General features: G+C 37.0%; 1 long non-coding RNA gene across 1 annotated transcript; it reads right to left on the minus strand.

The window, feature by feature from the left end:
* Positions 1 to 793: 793 nt before the first annotated feature.
* LOC138371365 (uncharacterized) lies at positions 794 to 9,411 on the minus strand. The gene is made up of 3 exons (XR_011230416.1): positions 9,180 to 9,411; positions 3,911 to 4,017; positions 794 to 1,313 (listed from the first exon to the last, which is right to left on the minus strand). It is a non-coding gene; the product is annotated as an uncharacterized lncRNA (long non-coding RNA).
* Between the last annotated feature and the right edge of the window lie 7,430 nt (positions 9,412 to 16,841).

Raw genomic sequence — 16,841 nt, forward strand, 5'->3', positions numbered from 1 at the left:
AGAGCCAGAGAGAGAGAGAGAGAGAGAGGGAGAGGGAGAGAGAGAGAGAGAGAGAGAGAGAGAGAGAGAGAGAGAGAGAGAGAGAGAGAGAGAGAGAGAGAGAGAGAGAGAGAGAGAGAGAGGGAGAGAGAGAGAGAGAGAGAGAGAGAGCCAGAGAGAGAGCCAGAGAGAGAGAGAGAGAGCCAGAGAGAGAGAGAGAGAGAGAGCCAGAGAGAGAGAGAGAGAGAGAGCCAGAGAGAGAGAGAGAGAGAGAGAGAGCCAGAGAGAGAGAGCCAGAGAGAGAGAGAGAGAGCCAGAGAGAGAGAGCAAGAGAGCCAGAGAGAGCCAGAGAGAAAGAGAGCCAGAGAGAGCGAAAGAGCCAGAGAGAGCGAGAGAGCCAGAGAGAGAGAGCCAGAGAGAGAGAGAGCCAGAGAGAGAGAGAGAGAGAGAGAGGGAGAGGGAGAGAGAGAGAGAGAGAGAGAGAGAGAGAGAGAGAGAGAGAGAGAGAGAGAGAGAGAGAGAGAGAGAGAGAGAGAGAGAGAGAGAGCCAGAGAGAGAGCCAGAGAGAGAGAGAGAGAGCCAGAGAGAGAGAGAGAGAGAGAGCCAGAGAGAGAGAGAGAGAGAGAGCCAGAGAGAGAGAGAGAGAGAGAGAGAGCCAGAGAGAGAGAGCCAGAGAGAGAGAGAGAGAGCCAGAGAGAGAGAGCAAGAGAGCCAGAGAGAGCCAGAGAGAGCCAGAGAGAGCGAGAGAGAGAGAGCCAGAGAGAGAGAGAGCCAGAGAGAGAGAGCAAGAGAGCCAGAGAGAGAGAGAGCCAGAGAGAGAGAGAGAGAGCAAGAGAGCCAGAGAGAGAGAGAGAAAGAGAGAGACAGACAGAGACAGAAAGACACACACACAACAAAAGAGGAGACAGAACAAAATTAAGGCAAGGAGAGAGAAGACAGAACAGAAACAACAGAGAGAGGAGAGAAATGAGAAATCATTGAAGAGAAGGGGAAGAGAAACACAAGATAAGAAAAAGATACAAGAAAAATATACAAGATAAAAATGACATAAATGAATACCACAAATATAAAAAGTAAAGGAAGAGAGAAGCTAGAAGAGACAGGAAACGAGAGGTGTTAGAAGAGAGGAGGAAAGGAGAGATTAAAAGACAAGAAAAACAGGAGAGAAACGTAAAAGAAATAAAAAAAAGGGACATTTGTGAGGAGAGAAAATAAAGAGACCAGAGAAGACCATATATCAAGAGTGTGAGGATAAAGACTTATATATTTTCTTAGTAGACATCCACTGGCTCTTGTTGCCCCTCTTGTATACGAATTGTACTTGCAAGTTTTCCCTGAAAAGATATTAACAAAATTAATATTTAATTATTTATTTATATAAATTACACACACACAAACTTATATATATATATATATATATATATATATATATATATATATATATATATATATATATATATATATATATATATATATATATATAGACCAGAGACCAATTATATATATATATATATATATATATATATATATAATTTCGTAAACCTCACCCTGTATACATTCATGTTTCTACATGTTAAACAAGCTACGAGGATGAGGGAAGGGGATGTTCCCTCCATGCTGGATATTATATTTACCAGGAAAGAGAAAGATATATTTATCATTCAGTACCTCCCTCCTTTGGTACCTCCCTCCTTTTACCCAAGTGACATGGTCACTTGGGTAAAAGTGACCATGTCTTTTTGGGAATAAAGTATGCAATGCATTATAATCTGGAAGAAAATGAGCTTGAAGCAGTTGAAAAACCTGACTTGTGGAGAGGTCATTATGGGGAACTCAGATATTTCCTTAAGGAATTTGACAAACACTTGCTGTTAGGACATGAAGTAAATGAGATGTATGTCAAGTTTTGTGAAATATATGATAATGGCACAACAAAATTTATACTAAAGCAGAGATGCAGAACTAGGAAAAGGGGAAAAATTGCCCAAACATACAACCAATACACAGATGCGAGAAACAACAATAGCAGTAAGGAGAGGGGCAGAAAGACTGACTTTCGGTCATATTCAACAACACAAATATACATACACACACACACATTATTGGAAAAAATTGGAATTGGAATATTGGCAAAAATAATTAAAACTAAATGGGTAGAACACCTGGAGAGAAATGATATAATTTCAGACAGACAGTATGGTTTTCGATTTGGAAGATCCTGTGTATCGAATTTACTCAGTTTCTATGATCGAGCAACAGATATATTACAGGAAAGAGATGGTTGGGTTGACTGCATCTATTTGGACCTAAAAAAGGCATTCGACAGTTCCACATAGAGAGGTTGTTCTGGAAACTGGAAAATATTGGAGGGGTGACAGGTAAGCTTCTAATATGGATGAAAAATTTTCTGACATAGAAAAATGAGGGCAGTAATCAGAGGCAATGTATCGGACTGGAGAAATGTCACAAGTGGAGTACCACAGGGTTCAGTTCTTGCACCAGTGATGTTTATTGTCTACATAAATGATCTACCAGTTGGTATACAGAATTACATGAACATGTTTGCTGATGATGCTAAGATAATAGGAAGGATAAGAAATTTAGATGATTGTCATGCCCTTCAAGAAAACCTGGATAAAATAAGTATATGGAGCACCACTTGGCAAATGGAATTTAATGTTAATAAATGCCATGTTATGGAATGTGGAACAGGAGAACATAGACCCCACACAACCTATACATTATGTGAGAAATCTTTAAAGAATTCTGATAAAGAAAGAGATCTAGGGGTGGTTCTAGATAGAAAACTATCACCTGAGGACCACATAAAGAATATTGTGCGCGGAGCCTATGCTACGCTTTCTAACTTTAGAATTGCGTTTAAATACATGGATGGTGATATACTAAAGAAATTGTTCATGACTTTTGTTACGCCAAAGCTAGAATATGCAGCTGTTGTGTGGTGCCCAACAACAGAAGTTGGCCCATATCTTAAGAAGCACATCAACAAACTGGAAAAGGTGCAAAGACATGCTACTAAGTGGCTCCCAGAACTGAAGGGCAAGAGCTACGAGGAGACGTTAGAGGCATTAAATATGCCAAAACTAAAAGACAGAAGAGGTGATATGATCACTACATACAAAATAATAACAGGAATTGATAAAATCGACAGGGAAGATTTCCTGAGACCTGGAACTTCAAGAACAGGAGGTCATAGATTGAAACTAGCTTAACACAGATGCTAAAGAAATATAAGAAAATTCACTTTCGCAAATAGAGTGGTAGACGGTTGGAACAAGTTAGGTGAGAAGGTGGTGGAGGCCAAGACTGTCAGTAGTTTCAAAGCGTTATATGACAAAGAGTGCTGGGAAGACGGTCTCATCCTTTAACTACACTTAGGTAATTACACACACACACACACATACATATTATATATATATATATATATATATATATATATATATATATATATATATATATATATATATATATATATATATAATATGTATGTCGTACCTAGTCGCCGGAACGCACTTTTCAGCCTACTATGCAAGGCCCGATTTGCCTAATAAGCCAAGTTTTCATGAATTAATATATTTTCTCTATTTTTTTTCTTATGAAATGATAAAGCTATCCATTTCATTATGTATGAGGTCAATTCTTTTTTTATTGGAGTTAAAATTAATAGAGATATATGACCGAACCTAACCTATCTTTATAGGTTAGGTTAGGTAGCTGAAAATGTTAGGTTAGGTAGTCGAAAAAACATTAATTCAAGAAAACTTGGCTTATTAGGCAAATCGGGCCTTGCATAGTAGGCTGAGATGTGCGTTCTGGCTACTAGGTACGACACATTATATATATATATATATATATATATATATATCGGACAATTAGTAAAAAAAAAAAAAAAAAATTTAAATTATTTTACCTTGTACCTAGATCCACCAGGCCTGTTTGGTGCCTGTTTCAGTACTTCAGACATCTGGAAGGTCACATCCTCCTCCTCAACTTGTGGATGTGCGTTGATAGATGATTCTGTAAAATTAAGTTATTTATATAATAATAAATTCAGTATAACAATAATATTCTGTAAAATTAAAAGTAATTTATACATCAATCAGATAAAACTCTCCAGAGATGGTGATACACAACATATAAAGGACAAGTTTCAGAACAAAATATGCACTTAGGAATAAGGTTTTGTACATGTAGGTAGCACATGAGAAAATAAGTGGAAGGTGATCAAGTTTATATTAACATGTTAATGACTTTGTTAAGGCTTTGCAAGAATGAAAAAATATTAATAATATAATATCACCTACCAATTAATTGTACATCATTTATAAGTCAATTATTTGCATTATTATTATTCAATACTAATGATATAAAAATGCATTTTGTAATCTACTATTTATGCAAGTATTAAGCACAGGATCATGAAATAAACTGCAAAATACTGTAATGGATAAACCAATTAAGTTTACATTTTCCTATAGCTAAGTCAGTCAGTTCTATTAGCAGCAGAGAACAATTATGCCCAACCTCTATTAAATGAAACAATCTTAAGAGCAAGTGATAGAAATATAATCATTTATGCTTGGGATTATGGAATGGTTCCAAATATGAAAAATATTAAGTTTTTTGGTTAAAATTTTTTAACTTAAAATTTACATTTTTAAGTGAATTTTAAACTTTAAAAAAAATTATTTAATTTTTTGGTTACTTACTTAAAATAACATTATATAGTTCTTGTTTTTGTAGAAATGCCAATTTCTTCTTTTGCCCTTCCAGACTGTATAGTGACCACAGGCCGTTTGTTCATATCTTCATTATTCTTCGAACTGTGGTTGCACAATCAGACCCACGTACACTGGTTAAAAGCATCACCTAAAAGCAACAACAAAAATGTAGTACACTGACGAATTTTGAATATATATATATATATATATATATATATATATATGTCGTACCTAATAGCCAGAACGCACTTCTCAGCCTACTATTCAAGGCCCGATTTGCCTAATAACCCAAGTTTTCATGAATTAATGTTTTTTTCGTCTACCTAACCTACCTAACCTAACCTAACCTAGCTTTTTTTGGCTACCTAACCTAACCTTACCTATAAATATAGGTTAGGTTAGGTTAGGTAGGGTTGGTTAGGTTCGGTCATATATCTACGTTAATTTTAACTCCAATAAAATAAAATTGACCTCATACATAGAGAAAAGGGTTGCTTTATCATTTCATAAGAAAAAAATTATAGTAAATATATTAATTCAGGAAAACTTGGCTTACTAGGCAAATCTGGCCTTGAATAGTAGGCTGAGAAGTGAGTTCTGGCTACTAGGTACGACATATATATATATATATATATATATATATATATATATATATATATATATATATATATATATATATATATATATTAGTTGATTTTATACCCGCATTAGGTCAGGTGATAATACAATGAAGGTGAAAACATGGGGGGATACATAAGGGATAAACATAGGGGCTGCAGAAGGCTTATTGGCCCATACGAGGCATCTCCTATCTAAACACAAAGATTAATCCAGTGTAATTGGCCTGTTATGTTGTAACATAACATATATATATATATATATATATATATATATATATATATATATATATATATATATATATATATATATATATATATATATATATATATATATATATATATATATATGTGTTTATATATATATATATGTATGCCATATACATATATATATATATATATGTGTATATATATATATGTATGCCATATACATATATATGCTATGTTGTATGCTACAACTTGGCTGATAATAAAGCCATTCACAACTGCAGGCCTAATAAAAAAAGGAGGTGGCATAGCAATATCTTACAAAGATACCTTCATCTGCAATAGTCTCATTAGTAATAGAGACGACTATTGTGAATATACCTTTGCCAAGTTCTCCAGTAAATCCCTTAAATCCTCCTTGACTATAAGTGCCATCTATAGATTTCCCAATACCGACATAGCTTCATTCTCAGATAACGTAAGGAATCTTATCATAAATAACAATCTCAACAAAAATCAAACCAACTTAGTGGTTTGTAATGGTGAACAAAACATGCAGATACTTATATATAACCTGTGAATAGAGTGTAATAACACCAAAACTATTTGTTTATTGTTTTATGACCATAATAATTGAATCACTAATATGATTCACTAATATATAATCCTAATAATAATCACTAATATATAATCCATTGAGCATGCTGCATCTCTTTCAGTCTCTTTGCAATTTGAACAAGAGGGTTTTTAATTGATCGAACCATATTCTTAAAGTAAAGTAAATGAGATGTATTCCATATTTTGCAAAATATACGATGAAGGCACACAAACATTCATACCAAAACTGAAGGGCAGGTTTTATGAGGAGACATTAGAGGCATTAAATATTCCAAACTAGAAGACAGAAGGAAAAGAGGAGATATGATCACTACGTACAAAACAGTAACAGGAATTGATAAACTTGATAGGGAAGATTTCCCGAGACCTGGAATTTCAAGAACAAGAGGTTATAGATTTAAACGAACTAAACAAAGATGCCGAAGAAATGTAAGACAATTCACTTTTGCAAACAGAATGGTAAACGGTTGGAACATGTTAGGTGAGAAGGTGGTGGAGGCCAAATCCGTCAAAAGTTTCAAAGCATTATATGACAAAGAGTGCTGGGAAAATGGGACACCACGAGTGTAGCTCTCCATCCATCTGATTGATAACCCAAATGAATTTTTCATGGATATGATACCAACATCAAATCATAAATCAGATGTGATCCTATCCCCACTGGATTTTGAAGAAGCCATAGACAGTATGCCTATGCACTCTGCACCAGGCCCTGACTCTTGGAACTCTATATTCATCAAGAACTGTAAAAAACGTTATCGCAGGCCCTTCACATTCTTTGGAGACAAAGCCAAGATACTGGCATTGTCCCTGACATACTAAAAACAGCAGAGATAGCACCGCCCCATAAAGGAGGAAATAAGGCAGAGGCAAAAAACTACAGACCGATAGCACTAACATCGCACATCATAAAAATCTTTGAGAGAATGCTAAGAAGTAAGATCACAAAATACATGGAATCACAGCATCTCCATAACCCCAGACAACATGGTTTCAGAACAGGGCGCTCTTGCCTATCACAGTTGCTGGACCACTCTGACATGGCACTAGATGCCATGGAAGACAAACAAAACGCTTTGACAAAAAAAAGCCTTTGACAAATGTGACCATTGTGTTATTGCACATAAAATGCGTTCAAAAGGAATTACCGGAAAAATAGGCAGATGGATATACAACTTCCTGACTAATAGAACCCAATGTGTAGTAGTCAACAAAATAAAATCTGGACCATCAACCGTAAAGAGCTCAGTCCCCAAGCGTACTGTGCTTGCTCCAATACTTTTTCTCATCCTCATATCGGACATAGACAAGGACACAACCTATAGTACTTGATCATCCTTTGCAAATGACACTAGAATCTTCACGAGAGTAGGCAACATAGAGGACACGGCAAACCTCCAATCAGATGTAAATCAGGTCTTTCTATGGGCTACAGAAAATAACATGGTGATTAACGAACATAAGTTTCAGCTCATGCGCTACGGAAAAAATAAAAAATATAAAAACGGAAACCACTTACAAAACTCAGTCAAATCATAACATTGAACGGAAAAGCAACGCAAAGGATTTGGGTGTACTGATGTCAGAAGGCCTTACATTTAAAGAACACAATAAAGTAGCCGTCACAACTGCAAGAAAAATGACAGGATAGATAACAAGAACTTTTCACACTAGAGATGCTATACCGATGATGATAGTTTTCAAGACGCTAGTGCTCTCTAGAGTGGAATACTGCTGCATAATGAAAGCCCCTTTCAAAGCTGGAGAAATTACTGACCTATACTTATGCATTTATCTTCGGTTTAACACAACAGGCACCAGACACACGCTAGGCATCAAACACACTAGGATAAAACAAACATTAGGCCAGAAGTCAGAAAAGAATTCAAAGAATTTTACTGGAAAGGCTTGCTGTTAGGAAAGGAAGTAATTGAGATGAATTAATGCACAGTATGTCAATTTTGTGAAATATATGATAAAGGAACAAAAACATTTATACCAAAACAAAGATGCAGAACTAGGAAACAGGATTTGTTCAACTGAAATTTCAAGACGGACAGAGACCAAAAGACACAAAAATGGAATCAATATACGAAGAGGCCAAACCCCCAAACATACCAGTAATACAAAGAGAAACAACTACACGGCAGTGAGGAGAGAGGCAGAACGAAATTTTGAAAAAAAGGAACAAACAAATGTAAAGTAGAACAAATCATATTCTATAAATACAGCAACAACCAATTGCAGGTAAAGGATAATATTCAGAGCTTTTAAATGCATGGATGGCGAAATACTCAAGAAATTGTTCATGACTTTTGTTAGACCAAAGTTGGAATATGCAGCGGTTGTATGGTGCCCATATCTTAAGAAGCACATAAACAAACTGGAAAAGGTGCAAAGACATGCTACTAAGTGGCTCCCAGAACTGAAGGACAAGAACTATGAGGAGAGGTTAGAGGCATTAAATATACCAAATATACTACACAAATATATATACTACACATGCACAATAAACTACCCTACACAGGCTGAGTATGGTGTGTACAATAAATTATTAGCTAAAAGATAAGACTGAGTTTGTATAAATGGGGGTTAAGTCAGAGTGGGAAAATGTAAGTGGAGTGCCTAAAAACCCTGTCCTGGGACCTCTGTAATTCATAATATATACAAATAATTTAGACTCAGGTTTGATCAGCAATATTTGAAAATTTCCAGATGATACAAAAGGGATTTTTTTCTGGATTCAGGATTATTTTTTTATGGCTGAAAACAGGTTTTCAGCAATAAAAGAAATACAGTATTGCTGGAACAACCGTTGACATCTTCAAGATAAAACCTGAACATCTTCAAGAAGTGAAGATGACCTTGAGAAGAAGTATAGGTTGGGAGAAGTATAGGTTAGGAATTGTCTCCAAAGAATTCTCAAAGAATTACTCGTTATTGCTATCCAAGATAATTAGACGAGCCAAAACTAAATGCTACGAAGATAAATTTACCCAAATAAAGAGTACCTTACCTAAAAATATGTATGTACCTTACGTAAATAAACATTTGATTTTGAAGTGCCGGACAAACAAGGCTGTGGTGGATATGTGGGCCTGAGGGGCCTGTCCAAGCAACAGCCTGTTGGACCAAGCTCTCACATGTCAAGCCTGGCCTTGGAAGGGCTTGGTGAGTAGAACAACTACCAGAACCCTATAATGCATGTATCAAGGTGTCCAGGCAGTGAGCACCACATAATGCAGTGCAGTCCTGTAAGAATAAGCACAGTAAGTATGGGCATGGAGGGGGTGCAGCATTGGCTTGTGAAGGGCTGGAGAGTAAATGGACATGCCCAGGGGTAATAAGCATTAGGGTAACAGAACATAGCCCATAAAAATAGTAATGACTGTGAATGAATAATTATATGAATGCAATAATACTTCATATCTCAATAGGAATACTAAGCAGGATGCAAGACAAGGTACTGGTGGTGATAGTGGTTGGTACAAGTCCTCACATCCCCACAGACACCAGTACCAGCCCTCACCTCCCAACACAGTACCCTTGTAGCGAGTTAATCTTATACCCGCTTCATTATCTTATAGCATAACTAATTAACACTAATTACAGAAGCTACACAGGTGATACTTTGGTGTGAGTTGAGCGCACTGAGCGTCGGTATCGCTACACCCTTGTTCCTTAACAACCCTTTGGACCTTTATTACAGAAAAATAGAATCAATTAATTTAATAAAATATAAAATATAAGTGCTTACTTACGATAATACTATCGGTGGAACACAAAATCTTCTTCTTCTTGATAGTAGGTGCAGTTTGCATGAAGGGTTAGTCCTCGCCATGACTGAACTGACGACAAAATGGCCGCTGTGTTGATATGGCGTCAGATGACGCTGTGACGTCACAGGTGAGGGACGCTTTGCGCATTACTCCCTTGTACTTAAAAAGTAATACAGGTACTTTTTGGTTTTATTTTTGAATATGGCAGAAGTTGGATAGCTTTTCAAATCATTATAAGGGAGTGAGTTCCATAGACTAGGTCCCTTTATTTACATAGAGTGTTTACATAGATTAAGTTTGACTCTGGGGATATCAAAGAGATATTTATGTCTGGTGGGGACGTGGCCATGTGTTCTATTACATCTGTCCAGGAAGAGTTTCAGAACAGGGTTTGCAGTTAGAAAAAGGGCTTTATAAACGTAATTTACACAGGAGAATGTATAGAGTGAATTTGTTTAGCATGTTTAAGGATTTGAACAAGGGAGCTGTGTGTTGTCTGAAGGTAGAGTTAGTTATTGTCCTGATAGCAGATTTTTACTGGATGATGATGGGCTTGAGGTAGTGTGCAGAGGTTGAACCCCAAGCACAAACGCTGTAACAGACTAGGCTGTTGTAAGAATTATCCAGAGTGGTTTATCGACAAAAGAGAATGGGAAGCTGAGCCGCATGGTGACCTGACCCCCAGGGGAATTCGCGGTGGAAATAACCGACGCTTTGTTCATATCTGCGTATAATGAATCATCCTATAGTATTCAGTAATTTAGAGAAAATTAGCCTTTATTCATTTTTATTAAAATTGTATTGTATAATAGTACTGGATACAATATCAAGAGTATTCTAATTATTGAGTTAAGTCACCATCAGTGACGTCACGAATCGGATCTAACTTTTAAGGCGGAGTGACCGGCGGTCATAGGTCAGCAGGGTTGACATGTCTAATATTTCTCAAAGTTTTAATAACCATTTTTGTGATCGGGAACAGCTCTGCCGTTAGATGTTTGTAATTTAATTCAGTAAAATAATTCAACCAGTCTGGATCAATTCAGTACAAACAGAGTTTAATTGTTATAACTTAACCTTGCTAAAGTAACTGGGTAAGCGATGCGGAACAATACAATGTTCTAGTCTGGGCGAGATCAGACGAGGACAGATCAGTGTGGTCACGGAAGCAGCTAGGAGAGGTCAAACATCTTACCTCTCCCCTAGACCAGCCAAGACATCTAGCTGGTCGCCCAAGGTATAGTTGCTATTGTTAAGTATAGAAATAGTCTCATTTGCCACTCAGGTCAAGTAGGGAGTGTTAAAGTGATAGGGAGTGAACATATTTAGATTTTGTTTTAGTTTTCTTTTAATAAATTAAATTTGTTATTAATTTGCATTTTATTGTTTCCATGTGTTTTATGTGTATACTTGTCCTGGTCACGTGGTCCACACGAGGCAGAGTTGCATTGGGCGCCGATTCTAACATCGAATCGGAATTATCATTACCGTGTAATTTATTCCACACTCAAGGTCATCGTTTATAGTGGGGATCAAGCCCCTAGGTTGATTAATTAGCGTGATCGATCCAGACCTCGATCATTGCTCTTGTATTACTGGTCTGGTGGTGGCAGCAGAGGTGACTCTAGGGTTTTGTTCAGAGCTTAGGTCACGTCATACTGGGTGTAGAATCCTAAGTCGGTCAATCGTCTTAGGACCACGTGGCGTGGAGTTGGCTTTGGTAAAAGTTTTGGAGTCCCTTGGTTTAGAAATAAAAGTAAGAATACGGGTAGAGGGAGTAGAAGGTAGGAAGTAAAGAGAGAGGAACCCAAACCCGTGTTACAACGCCATAAGAATGATAGGGATAGATAAGTGCATAATAGAGTGAGAGGAGAGCAGAGTAGGGAACATAATATCTGATCTTAAACAGTATACCAACTGTTTTAGAAACCTTTTTAGTTATGTGTTGTATATGGGTGCGGAAGTTGAGTCTCTTGTCTAAGTATAGGCTAAGAAACTTTCCATCATTTTTATTGCTAATGTTTACATTATCTATCTGAAGCTGAATTGCATTTGTTGATTTGTTTCCAAATAAGATATAGTAGGTCTTTTCTATGTTTTGTGTGAGGTTTGTTGGTTGACATCCACAAGTAGACTTTTTTTAATTAATTGTTTACAACATTATTTAACAGGAGTGGGTTGGGGTCAGAGTAGATGAGTAGTATCATCAGCCACCAATATAGGTTTAAGTATGTTAGAGACATTAGGGAGATCATTGATGTATATAAGAAACAGGAGGGTCCTAGGATGCTGCTCTGTGGCACCTTTACGGTAATTAAGTGGTAGAGTGGGAGAGGTTATATCATTGATGGCTTCATATTGGTGTCTGTTACTAAGATAGGATCGGATATAGTTTAGGGCAAGGCCACGGATTCCATAATGGTGGAATTTAAGTAAGAGGTAGTTATGGTTAACAGTATCAAAGGCCTTTCTCAGGCCGATGAAGAGTTCAATTGGAAACTCACTTTTGTCAAGGGCTGAGAAGATTAAGTCAAGCAGACTAACAATAGCATCGTTGGTACTCTTTTGGGAGCGGAAGCCAAACTGACAGGGACTTAGTATATTGAATTTTACAAGATTGGAGTAGAGCTGTTTGTAAAAAAAAAAAAAATAATTTTGATAATATAGGTAGATTCGATATGGGTCTGTAATTATTTATGTCTGCCGTGTTACCTCCTTTATGAACTGGCGTTACTCTTGCTTTTTTAAGGATATCAGGGAAGGTATGACACTCTAGGGATTTGTTGAACAGCAGTGCTATGGATGGTGCAAGGGCATGGGAGGCACGCCTGTGTACCATCGATGGTATTTCACTAATGTTCCCAGCTTTGGTTTTTAGCGAGTGAATGATGGACACAACATCTGTAGGGCTGACCGGAGAGAGGAGAAGAGAGTTTGGATAGCTGCGTGAAAGATATGTGGTAACATATGTCTGAGTCTCTGGGATTTTTCGGGCAAGGTGAGCACCAAACGATGAAAAGAAGCTATTAAATTCAGTTGCTGTTTCAAGATCTGTTGCAGGTGTATAACCATCCTTGGAGATTTTTATCTTATTATGTAAATGTTGTTTAGCTCCTAGGATGGTAGAGATGGCTCTCCATGTGCTTTTTATGTTGCCTTTTGCTTCTTTGAATCTATTCTCGTAATAGGAACGCTTTGCTCTTATTATACTGGTAAGCACTGATGAATACCTCTTAACTACTTCTTTTCCAACTAGGCCAATCCTAAGTTTTTTTTTCATATTCATGTTTCTTGTCGATTGCTTTAAGTATGCCATTAGTGAGCCAGGGATTATTTAACCTTTTTGCCAGTTACTTGCTTGGTGAGGAGAGGACAATAAGTATTGTAAAGGCTTTAAATTTTGGAAAGAGCCTAGTTAACGAATTATTATCCTGTGTATTGATAAATTTAGATTCCCAGTTTACATTGTGGAGGGCATTTGTGAGATTGCCTATTGCCGCTTCACATTGTAACCTAAAGGTAATTTTCTTGTTACCTGGTGGTGTTATGGCCATGTTCGCTACAAGGAAGGTAGGATAGTGGTCAGTTGTTCTGTCAGTGATTATACTTGATGTAAGAGGAGCTGTTATGTTGGTCCATCAGTGATCCAGGGTAGTCGCAGATGTTTGAGTGACTCGGGTGGGCCTGGTGATTGCGGGGATGAGCATACAGGAATTCATGCTGTTGAGGAAACAGTCTACTTGAGGGTTATTTTGTAGCCCTAGGTCAATATTGAAATCACCTCTGAGAACTATGTGATTTTTGTTGAGATTATTGTTTATGATAAGGTTCCTCAAGTTGTTATTGTATTTGTGTCTAGCTTCAGACACAAGCATGTTACAGTTATGTCTTAAAGAGTTGAGAGCAATTAAGGATGATAAAGAGTCACTTACAACTAATGTATCAAGTTTGGATACTTGTACACATTTCAGTGCAAGGAGCAAGGCAAATAGTTCAGTCTGAAGGGTAGAGGCCCAGTTGTTTATACGGACTCCCCACTCAAAATATAAGTCATATCCTATTGCCAGGACAACTGCACTTCCAGCTGCACCCGTTGGGCGCTGTAGGAAACCTTCAGTGTATATGATTTGAGAGAGAGAATGCTCTGTGGACAGAGCATCAATATGGCTTAAGACGTTGAGCTTTGCCTCAAGACAAAGCTGGGACTGATCTCTAATTTGCTCCTTTGATGGAAAGGGAGGGATTAAAATTGAAAAGGGTGTAATTTCCTACAGTGCAGGAAAGTGCTATTGTTGTCTCTCTTGGTACAAATTATAAATCTGATACTTTCTGAGTTCAGTTCCAATTTTATTTATCTATTTGAAACAATGTTTACATTCAATAAAGAAATTCTGGAGGGCTTCTGTGCAACGGTTAGGATGAGCTAGCCTAAGCATTTTTATACCAATTTGACAGTTATTTTCAGTAACACGATAAACAACGCTCGGAATATTAAGTTCCTTTCTCATATTAAGTATCTTTGTGGTACGAAGGCACCCAAGGATTATCCTCAAGGCTTCGTTCTGCAATTTTTCAAGCCCTCCAAGCTTTCTTTCAGGATGCCTTAAAGTTAGTTTAGTTCATTTATTATGCACCCCATACCCATCTTGTGGGCGGTAGTGGAAAGGGTTGCAGAGGCACATAATGGGCTCAGGGACTGAACCCAACAATTCATTTAGCTAAGCAAGTTACAATCTTGATGAGCTAGTTACAAAATTCAGTATAAGTCGTCACATCAACAATAGGTTCGAGATCGATCACAAGTACAGTTTCTAAATTAAGCAACTGACATATGTGGAGAGCTAGTGTCACAATTGATATGTTTGTCCTGCACACCGCTCCCCATCCAGTGGGCAGCGGTGGATAGGTTACAATCACTTAGTTACTACTTACAGTTAGCAAACTGGGGATATTTGGCTAAAATTTCTGGTACCAGATCATTTTGAATGAAATATTGACACATCGTTGGTACATTGGTTATAGAATTGTCTCTGAATTCACTATCACATAGTGACGAAGGGGTGTGCAAATAATTTTGTTGACAGTTAACATTTGGTCAGGTCTACATCGGCAGATAATGAGAATTCCCAGAAATACTTGTAACCGAGTCTAAGCCGAGCAGTAGTAACATCTAGAAGTCTGCTGATTTTATTGGATGAACCATAGATGTGTGGCTCCTTTTGCATAATAGTATTGAACGAAAGTTAATCTCCCCAAACACTTTCGCGTTTTGGGCAAGTTACCCCTCCACTCTCTCCATTTTTGTTTGGACATTCCCTGGTAGTGCGCGGAAATACTGAAAAGTGTATACTCTTTTCAACTTTGTCACCTTAATTCTCGTCCTATGTCTTTCATTTTGGTATCAATGCGTTCGCAATAGAATTCCCAACAGAACTATGTGCATATAATGTCAAAGACAGCAGCGCGCTCCACCCGCCGACAAGATGAATGTAGGCCAAGGGTACCAGAAAAAGAAAGCTGAGCCACCCTCAGGCAACTCTCATTACATTAGAGAGCGTGATAATACTGAAAAGTGTATACCCTTTTCAACTTTGTTACCTCAATTCTCATCCTAGTTTTTTCAATTTGGCATCAATGTGTTCGCAATAGAATTCTCTACAGGACTAAAGGCATATAAACTCCAAAAGCCCGGCTTACCATCCGCAACAAACAGAGTAAGCGAGAGTGTGTTACCTGGGAGCGCACAAGAGCGATAAAATGTATACACTCTTTTCATTTTGGTCACCCCAATTGTCATCCTAGGTCTTTCATTTTGGTATCAATGTGTTAGCAATAGAATTATCTACAGGTTTAAATGCATATAAACTCCAAAAGCAAGGTGTACCATCCGCACAAAACAGAGAAAGTGAGAGAAAGTAACCCGGGAGCACTCTAGTGCAATGTAATGTGAACACTCTTTTCACTTTGGTTACCTCAATTCTCGTCATATGTCTTTCATTTTGGTATCAATGTGTTCGCAATTGTATCTGCTGGCATTTTACCCTTTGCTTGGATCTGAAGGGTTTTAGGCTCACCACGATGCAATCTGATAGTACCACAGGTGTATATACCTATCTTCAAGCAGCAATTCACTCATTCAAACCGACTTATAATAGTTATCCATATATAAATGGTAATCTTTGTTCTACCTGTTAACCTGTCATATGAAGAAAGATTGTCAAAGCTTATATTACATTCTCTAGAAAAGCAAAGAATTAGGAGTGACATATGGTAGAGGTGCACAATGGGATGAATGGACATAACAAAGGGGACATTAATGGGGTATTAAAAGTAGCAACACAAGACAGAACTCGAAACAAAGTGTAAAAATTGGAAAAATTTAGATTTAGGAAAGAACTGCATGAGTAAATACACTGGGTTTGTACCTTAAGGTTCATGTATGCAATATTACAGAGTTCCAGTTAACTCCCATGCATGCAATTAATTTATGTTATGTTTATGTTTTTTATGTTAAAATGTTTTTGTTGATTTGTTTGTATATTTTCATAAGTAAAGCATGCTTACCGTCTTATTCCAAGTTTTATGATAACTTTACAAGGTTTAAAACATAAAGTTCAATATATATTCTGGTTTTCACACAGGAATTATACGTTAATATAACATCATAATAACGTAATGATGTCGTGTAAATAACGTTATACTGACGTCATATAAATGTTATATTTATGTTATAAGAACGTAAATTGGATAGCTTTACAGAAAGTAAACAAAAAAAACTAAATGTTGACTGAAAATTATTTATTCTTAAATATAAAGCATGAAAACATTATAATACCATAGCATTCACTATTATTTTTAAATTTTTACATAAATCTTAAAAAACTGTGTCTCAAGAATAT

This window comes from Procambarus clarkii, chromosome 35, assembly GCF_040958095.1.
Source record: "Procambarus clarkii isolate CNS0578487 chromosome 35, FALCON_Pclarkii_2.0, whole genome shotgun sequence".
Lineage (NCBI taxonomy): Eukaryota > Metazoa > Arthropoda > Malacostraca > Decapoda > Cambaridae > Procambarus > Procambarus clarkii.